The sequence below is a fragment of the Eurypyga helias genome, unplaced genomic scaffold (genome assembly GCF_000690775.1).
Source record: "Eurypyga helias isolate BGI_N326 unplaced genomic scaffold, ASM69077v1 scaffold16131, whole genome shotgun sequence".
NCBI lineage: Eukaryota > Metazoa > Chordata > Aves > Eurypygiformes > Eurypygidae > Eurypyga > Eurypyga helias.
In genome coordinates this window covers 1-9,693 of record NW_010229060.1, presented here as the reverse complement: position 1 = coordinate 9,693, position 9,693 = coordinate 1, and the positions used below count along the sequence as shown (strand labels likewise).

General features: G+C 48.0%; 1 protein-coding gene across 1 annotated transcript in view; it reads right to left on the bottom strand.

Annotated features, from left to right (window-relative positions):
- The window catches only part of ALDH1A3 (aldehyde dehydrogenase 1 family, member A3), a 34,633-nt gene extending 24,946 nt beyond the window's left edge, over positions 1 to 9,687 (bottom strand). The window contains exons 1-2 of the mRNA XM_010160258.1: positions 9,634 to 9,687; positions 5,906 to 6,010 (exon numbers count right to left, since the gene is read on the bottom strand). The gene's annotated coding sequence lies outside the window, so the exon portion shown is untranslated. The remainder of the gene's footprint in view (positions 1 to 5,905; positions 6,011 to 9,633) is intronic.
- Between the last annotated feature and the right edge of the window lie 6 nt (positions 9,688 to 9,693).

The following is a 9,693-nucleotide window of genomic DNA, read 5'->3' as shown; positions in this document are numbered from 1 at the left end:
TCCTGCTGATACAGGATGTAAGTGACACTGAGGGAGGATGGAGAAACAAGATCCCAATTCTGGTCCCATTACAGCTTCCCTAAGCATGACAGGCTATTGGCCTGCATGAATCATCCTTTGAACAGGGGTAGGAAGGAACGTCCCCCACGAGAGAGATCACAGTTTTACCCAGGGAAACAATCACAGCTCAGAACCCACCATTCAGTCCTACTGGAACCCATGCCAGTAACAGTTATTACTCTAAAAATATTCCCTTAGATCCCAGACCACACTTGCAGAACACTTGTACCGGATGGGAAGGGTTTTGTTGTTCAGTGCTATGACAAAGGCACGTCACCTACACAGATTTAGTGCCACTCTCCCTTTGTCTCCTAACTGCTTTACCATGCTCTGGACCAAGTCTAACCCTGTTCACCCAAGTTACTACTCAGGTAGGCAATGAATTCCCACTCACCCCACATCACCATCTCCAAAGAAGCCTCATGCATTTGCTCCGGCCACAATATGCCCTGGACTCCTCCCTTCTTCCCACTTACATTGATGAAAAAAAGGGAAGGCAAGGGCAACCTCCTGACCCAATGAAGTCAACGGGAACACTGCCATCAACATCCGCAAGGCCAGGGCTGTACCCCAAGCATATATAAAGCATACTTCACCCTGGCTTTGGACAAAATCCTGCTCTATGTAATGTCTGGCACAGCCCATCCCTCACTTCAGCTGATGGAGAGCTTGCACCTCACCGCAATATTTGGCTCAAGGGGGTGAGAAAGGAGGGAGGGTTTCAGGCCTTGATCATTCCTCATTGCACTTCACCAGTCGTTCTCACTTATGTTTTATCTCAAGTCTTGCCTGGATACAATTACAAAGTAAGCCTCTGTGCTGATCCAACAAGGTCTGGCCATTCTCCCCTCTTGGGGAAATGTGTGATGTTCAACCAAGGAAAATGTTAACGGGCAGATGTTGCCTTCTTACAGTAAAATGTCATGGAGAAAAGAGCAAGTCATCACCTATTGAAATGGCACCTTACACTAAATTTGACTCCTTTTCTTTACAAGGAGATTACACAGCTTTAACACAGTCTGACCTATACTGCCAGGAAAAGACACCACCCTTTTGGAACGGCACTAATGGGGAAACCATCAGAGAAAACATGTGCTGTTGCAAGGGGCTAAGAATGGCTCTGCTCAAGCGAGGGTGCAGCCACTGTGCAGGCAGGCATGTCCTGCCTGGAGCCCATCACCCACAGACAGAAAAGGCCTTCAGAATGGTTCGCTTCAGGTGAGCTGATCTGGATCCAGACAGGCACATCACAAAAGCCAGAAATCACCACCAGCCCCTGCATGTTTACGTACTCCCCATCCTGCCCACTGGGATAAAGACTCAAGCTGAAAGAAGGCAATATTTTATGTGACAAAGCAGTCCAAGAAACATGAGAAGCGTATCAGGTTTAAACAAGTCTCCCCTTATCAGCAATTAATTAGCTTCTATGACTAGGCTGGGAGCACCAACACGTAGAACATTGAGGCTGCAGTGGCACAGGCCACAGTGCAGCATGCCCTTGGTACAGAGAGACTTCCCACCACCCTGGCACTCACAAGAACAGGGGTAAGATGACTGTGTGGGCAGAGGATTTCAGTACATGCTCAGATCTTCCCCATCCTCTAAACATGGGAGCACCTGAGCCCTGCAGCTGCTCCTGCAAATACTAGTAGTCTTCACTCTTCTCTCAGAAACACTGGCTACACAGAACAGCTTGGAGACTGCAGTCACTATCACACAAGCAAAAAAAGGCTTTCCCAAAACACCCCCAGGGGTAGCACCACCAAGTGAGATCTTGCGATCCTGCACAGCCTCAATAGGCCTGAGAGACCAGCAAAAACAAGGAAATTCTTCAGGAAGGCTGAAATGCCATTGTTAATCCATCCTGTTATGACTAGGCATTAGGGGAGTCTGAATGGCATGTTCATTGCCAGCATGTTGCAATAGGTAGGCACAATGCGTGACAAAGACTCGTAACTGTCAAGGTGCCAGGGACACTGTGGTATACAAAACCACAAGCAGGAGGAGGTCTGTGCATCCTGGTGCTCAGTTCTGATCTCCACAGATTTACTGAGTATTGCATAAAAAGCTCCTCTACGAGACTGTGAAGATTGCAAAGTCAAGCACTGCAGCGTTGAGAAATGCCTGCAAACCTTCATACCCACCCTGGATGTTTGCATTATGATACAACCCCCAGTTACACAACCGCATACCATTTTCCCCTGAACAAACTCACACCGTTCTTTGTTCTAAGCTACCTCCTCCACCTTCCTCCTCTACCTCAAGTCCTGCTCATCGCTGCTCCATTTCTATCCTGCCCCTTTTTCCTCTCCCCTGCCTCAGAGACCATCACCCCACTGGCTCTGTGAGTAGGGAAAACACCTGCAGAAACGCCTTGCTCTGCTTCAGGCTCAGTGTGCACAACACTGCTTCAGTTTGGCCAGTAAGGAGACACGCCAGAGATGGAGCACACCCAGTGCAGACCATCTTTCTTCAGTTACTAACTTCAAAAAGCCTCCACATCTTTGGAAAGGCACTTTTCTGACACCAGGCGTGAGCATGCCACAGTTTCTCAGTGAGATGAAGTTCCCTGACCTGCTCCCCTGCTAACAGTCTACACATTGCACTGCTCTAACTTTTGAGCCCAAGTTCAAAACAACCCAGAGTGTCCAAAACCACTGAGGTCACTGCATGTCTGCTATTGGGAATAACATCCCTGCAGCCTCTTACCTTCGGCTGCCTCAGCAATCTGAGGAGAGGCAGGATGACTGTGAACAAAACAACCCTTTGAAGATCCACAGGGGAGAGTGCACTGCCTAGAAACGATCACGACAGACGCTCCGCAGCGTCGCGTCTGCTCGACTGTCGCAGCGGCGAACCTTGCTGCCCACACCCTGCTGCAGCCAGCTGAGCTGGGCACTCCTCTGAGGAAGGAGCACCTTTCCCCCTGCCCTGGATGGCTGTCAGCAAGCTGCTAGAAGACAAAAAGCCTGTCTTCACGTGTTATCAACAGCACCAGATAAGTGACAATAGCGCAAGTATTTTTGCCTTCACATGGTAACACCAAGACAGGGTGGCAGTTCTGGGGCTGCACTATTCACTGGGGACAGAAGCCTGATGAAGAAAGTTATTCCTTCTCTGTTATCAATCTGGCAAACACTTGGACACCAAGCCTTTATCTGGGAGGAAAAAAGCCTCCAGGAATCCAGTGGAAGCATTTGCCATTTTATTTTGAGTGCTTCTTTCTCCAGACAAGCCTTTCCTTTATCCCCCAACTATCCCATCAAGGGCAATCCTGTCTCAAACTCTGTAACTAAAGAACAAATAACAAAACCTTTGCTCCCAGCCTCATAAAGCACTGGCCAAGTTTCAGCACCAGACTAAATTGTCATCGCTGAGATACCGGCTGCCAAATTCCCACCCCTCACGTGCAACCTAAGCAAAACACACTCTGCACAGCCAGGGAGGGGCAGGTTTCTGTTCAGAGCTGGGGACGTGGATCCTGCTCCCAGCCTGATGCGACGGGCTGAAGCCACAACTGCCACCCCTGCGGTAGCACTGACTGGCACAACCAAGTATGGGGGCATGTGCAGACAAGACACTGGAAAGCACCACTAAACACATCTCCCCACTTTCTGTAGTGCCTCCGACGGACTGGAGCTACAGACCGAGGTGGGAATGTTCAACCGGGGCAAAGGAAGTCTCAGGACACTCAGTCTCGGGACATGGTCAAGTGTCACCAGTAGCCAAACAGCTAGTTTGGGATGCTTCTCACCCATGACTGCTTTCTAACTAACCCAGATCCAGGTCTAATCCCACTCAGTCCCTCACAAAACCTACTTAGAGCAAAAAAAATATGTGTGTGTGCTTGAAAGTGTGTTGTAAAGGGGTGGAAGAGGAGGCTTTCAGCACCCAAGGTGCAGCTAACTTACATTCTGGAGAAGAGGAGGCTCCGAGGAGACCTCATTGCAGTTTTCCAGTATCTGAGGGGGGCCTACAAGGGTACTGGGAGAGGACTTTTTACAAGAGCCTGTAGTGATAGGACAAGGGGTAATGGGTATAAATTGAAATCAGGGAGGTTTAGATTAGATGTCATGAAGAAATTCTTCACAGAGAGGGTGGTGAGGCACTGGGACAGGGTGCCCAGAGATGTTGTGGATGCCCCATCCCTGGAAGTGTCCAAGGCCAGGCTGGATGAGGCTTGGAGCACCCTGGGCTAGTGCAAGGTGTCCCTGCCCATGGCAGGGGGGTTGGCACTAGATGATCTTTAAGGTCCCTTCCAACCCTAACCATTCTATGATTCTTGCCAGCAATTATTCTATGCATTGAGGACTCAGCCACCTATGCTGAGTATCCATGGGCAGAAGGCTCCAGTGACAGGTTTACAGAGACTTTCGCGCAAGCTACAAGCTGAAAGATATTCCTGAATTCAGGCAGGGACAAGTCTCAAGGAGGCAAGCTGCAAAACTAGCCTTTCAGTTCTGCATAACGATTTTCTTTAACCAAGTCATTAAGAAGCAGGCTTAGAAATACTCATGTAATGCTCTGTAGCTGCTTGAGGAGACACTTAGCTCAGGGAACAATAACAGTGTCATGGTTTCTGCCTAGCAAAACACAGTTGCATCAGTTAGCTTCAACTCCACTGTTTACATGCCACTGCAATTAAACAGTTGGTCCTACCCTGATAATATAAAGAAATTACACATAAAGTTTGTTTCTGCTTCGATCTGTAATTGCCCCATGGGTGCACAGACCCCCCCCATGACAACAGGTCTCAGAAGGTGCTTTACTGCCATCCAAAAAGAACGGTCACCTTACACACTATCTGCATGCAGGCTGGAGACTTCTATTGCCAAGCGAGTTTGCTCCCATCTCCAGGAGGGTCAGGTTCTGTGCTCTACACGTTATAATACCAGGAAACACATTGCCCCAGCTCAACTAGCATCAGTCCTACTCGGAAAGGATTCCCAGGGCAGCTATGTGGTTGGAAACCAGGCATTGGGCCTCACAAGTGTTGGACAAGCATGGCCCAACACTTAGTGCTATCAGCAATGAGCAGCCACAGCTCTGGAACAGCAGAGAAGCTATGAATCACCTTCCCATGACATACTGCAAAAAGACCGCTCTTGGGTCAGCTCTTTCCCATATAAGAGGCCAGTTGGCCCATATGTGATGACCTGTTTTGGACAAAAACTGTCACATCTGATTGTTCCTCACCTCAGACTGTTACAAATCCAAGCAGTTATGTCCCAGGCTACTCTACCATGCACCAGGGCCAGTGACTACTAAAGTTCTTGACCTACTAGTTTGGTTCGAACTGCAAGTTGCCACATTTGTGCAGGAGGCCAGAACCCACGACAGGAAAAGCAGCGCTACATCTCTAGTAGCAAGTGGGCAGCACTGGCATGACTGAGTTTATATTTCCCTCAGGTTATCTGTTGATAGAGTTTAAAAAAGGGCGAGTTTCAGTTCAGTGCCTCCAACAGGCTGCCATGCAGCTTGTGTATAAACCACTCCCAACACGAGGCTTAGTTTCCGTCAGGGATTTACATACGCCATCATCATTCTTCCCTCAGACTGGCTGCTTCCTTCCAGTCTATAACACAAGAACGATGCTGAATCTCATTCCTCTGACAGTGTTGGGCTGGCAGTTCCTACCAGGGAAAGGTGACTACTGAGTCGGACAGGATTGATCCCACCCACCCTGTGTAATTCCTGAGCATCACACCTAGTGTCCCAGACCTCCAGCTCGCAGTCTGACCAGATGTAGGTTGCTATTAAAAGCCAGCCTTTCCTCTGTGTGCTTCCCTACAAAAGGAAGTCCCTTGGAAACGGTCTTTTGCACTGCCTTTCCAACACCACTTACCTTGTCTCCTTCTTCAATGTCACATATTTTCTCCAGCGTCGAAGGGTTGTAGGTTGGGAACTTCTTTCCACTTGTAGACTCATGCCATTCATTGTTAATAAATATCTGAAGAGAAAGCAAGGGGAGTGGGATGGGGAGGAAAAATTAAAAAACCAACTGATGTAGACAATGCAAAAAAACCACAAGTGTTTCTCAAACATCCTGAGGTTCTTCCATTTCCCTTGACGGCAGAGTCAAACGCGTTCAAGTCTCTCTCCCAGGGAGACTGTTTGCGATACAGACAGCATTTATCCAAACCGGAACCTGAGCCAGAGGACAGACAAAAAAGCCTTCGTGCACCCAGTTAGTTTTGAGCAAGAGAGAGGATGGGGCCCACACAGTATAACACCATAATTTGTCAATGAGAAACAGACAGTTTTTGAAATACATCTCCATGGGAACAGCAAGCAGACACCAAGAGAAACTGGTATGGTTCAGGCAAAAGGAGCCCCTTGTTACACACTACAAATGAAACGTCAGTGTACAATGTTACTTGGTTGTTTGTATCCTGCCCTGGGCTACTTCCACAACTTGTCCCCCCACAGCACTGTCCAGAGAAGGGTATGCACTGGTTCAGCTCTACCCCACCATGCCCTGTCACAGATCAAGCCTCCCACGTCACTTGGAGTCGTCTGTGACAAGATTTAAGTGTTTCAAAATATTGCATTTCCAGAGCAAGAACAAACAGTCCCAGTGTTGCGTAACTGAAAATGCATTAAATACTAGAGTGTTGTTACTCACTGTAAACAGAACATGAATACCTATACACAATTAATTGATTCAACATGCATCTTATCCACACTGCGATCTAACTTGGCAGTGTTATATTTTATAAATACACTTTAAGATTAGATGAAGTAATCTTTATTAGTAGCCTGTTAGCGGCTGTAAGCTAGTACTTTTACTTGGAAGTCATCCACATTTGCAATCTTGTTTATGAGTCTCTACACACCACCAAGAGATTAATGCTGCATCCCTTACATTCGGAATTCCCACTGCTTTGGGTCATAGTTTTCTTTCCCTGGGCAGCTTTTTTCCTGCAAGGAGTTTCTCCTGACTATTACGGCAAAAAGCATCCAAGATGTAACCGGCGCAGAAGCTGCACTTTTGGACCCACCTGTTTCAGACAGGCAGAGAAGATGATGATTTTGGCCAAAAAATAAAAAGTTGTCAAGTGAAGTCAGAAGATACAATGTTAGAAACATTAACTAACCCAGCACTTACGCTCCCAAACTACCTCTGTTATCCAACTGCTGCATTTTAACGTTCACACATTTTACCTTCAGCTTTCCTTTGTTTCACTAATGAAGAAAGTCATGCTATAAATGTGGGAGATACGACTGGAAGTGTAAAATTACAGCCTCAGGTACACGTTCACGAGCTAAGGGCTGGGGAAGGATACTGTTTTCCTCCGCATTCAATGTTAATTCTGTGCAAAGGAGTTGGGATGGGAAAGTGATGTTCCTACCAGAAGCAGTAGGACATGAGAGTGACAGGATCAGGCTGTTTTAAATGTAACATATATGCTGCCATCATTCTGGGAATCCCACCACACAGCCCGAGTCTTCGGTGCCAGGACTTGAAATCAAACAGACCAGCGTATCAGCCGTTCACGCTTCATACCCGGGATTTGGGACAGAGGATTGTGGACAGATCACTTCCATCACACATCCATGACAAGCACTAAGCTGCTCTATAAGTAAGATCTTTGTTAAAAATCTTCCCTCTCCCCTAGCCCCGTAACTGGTAGAACCGAAAATAAAAATCTCCGCTAAGCGGAGGAAAGGGTGCCGTCAGCTGTAAACATCTGGTGAAACTCAGAGCTTGTAGAAAACCCCTCACAGTTTTATGAAAACTGACTGTGGCTCATTATTTTCTCAGATGCACCGGGAGCATCAGATCAAATGTCAAATTCACACTTTTAATTAACATTGGTTTCCACTTTTAAGAGACTACCTCGATACCTTTAGTGCACACTCTCTGAGAAACTCCAGAGAATAAAAAAAAAATCAGTGTATTTTAAAACATACATGGCTGCAGGATCAGATCCCAAAGGAGTATTTAAAAGTGTTCACAACAATAAAAATAACAAAAACCAGAACATTTGGATGTTTAAGAAGAACTCTCATGGCCGTGTCCATTTTGGACGCGGGAAAGAGCTGTTTGTGCAGCATTACGCCATCCTGCAGCCAGCAACGGCAGATCCAGTTTGCTGCTAAATGACAAGTTTATCTTACAAAGGAAAAGTAGATAAAATTTAGGATGTTAAAAATGAATCTAGTCCAGTGATTATCACCAATTGCTAATCCGTTTCAGTACTTCAGATGCATAAGTCAAATCAACACCTCACTGGATAAGCGATCGCCGTTTACTCCTTCTTAACGCAAAAGAATGAACTTCAAGTTCTTTTTTTTTAAGTACAGAAATGTAACAGTAATTAATATGCTCATTCAGCCCCTCCAGCTCTTTTAGCCCAGCTACATAGTTCAAATTATGGCAGTCAAGGCTGCCTAGCAGCATAACCAGCGGGGATATTTTCCCCGCTGCACAAGACAGCGGGGTCAGGCTGTTGTGGAACAAAAAGCGGCTCAGCTACCGCAGAGCTACGGCTGTGTTAGGGAGCAGGGATTTCTGCAGCAGCGCTCAGCTCCACACCAGGGCCAGCCTCACCTCTGAGGGACGGTTATCCAGCTCAGGAACCTTCAGTTAAATCCAAGAGGTCAGAAACAACCGCTTAAAGGTCACTTAAAGGGAAGATGGTTGGAGAGGGGAGAGATACGGGTTTGCGTGGGATGGCCACCCGACTCCTCATCCCACAGGGAGGCCATGGAGGAGCTCTGCTGGGACGGCGAGCTACCAACAAGACGTACGTGAACACTATTCTTCCTGGGGAGGTATTGGGTGACCCCAGTCCCATCACAGCGCCCTTTCACCAGGCCCAGTCCTGCAGGATGCTCGTCCATGCTCCCTGCATTCAGCAGGGCCCAAAACCACTCCCTGGCCCTGACCCCCCTCCCAGCAGGGCCCCATCCCACCAGGTCAAGGACAGCTGAACGAAGCCCAGACAAGCAGCTTCCTCACAGATAAACCCCTTCTCACCTCTGCCCAGGCTCACCCCATCCAAATCCGATTTCACTGAGCACTAACGTAATGCCAAAAGCATTTACCAGGCAGGTTTGTGAGCGCTGCGCTGGGCGCTTGGGAAGAGGGCCGTCAGGGTGACCGGGAGGGGACAGACCAGCGTGGCACCACGGCCCTCACATGCCAGGCCTGCTGCCGCCCAGCACCGAGGCCTGCCACACAGCCAGGGAGAGGTGCCCATGGAAATCTGGGGAAGCACCACAAATACTTCAATTTTTTTTTTTTCCCCTCCTGAAAAAAAATAAGAGATGTTGGTTTCTTGGGCTTTAGGTTTTGGGGCAACTGCAGCTCCCCTAGAGATGCCACGGTCATCTGCTTGCTCCAGTCGCTCAACCAGGCTTAGACACCCATAAGTCAACCACCTATGTAGGGCAGCAGGAAGAATTAAAAAAAACCACCAACCAACCAAACAAAAAAGACCACAAAAACGATGACAAGAGGGAAAATTTCCTATTAAAAAATTAATACCTCACCACCAGCCTGACTCCACCAAGGACTGGTAATGCCGCAGTGACATCCCGTTGCCCACCTCCCCATCACCAGCTCACCTTGGTGTACTTGACCTCCAGGCTCCGCAGGGGCCGCGGGAGCGGCGGCACCTTCCTGTC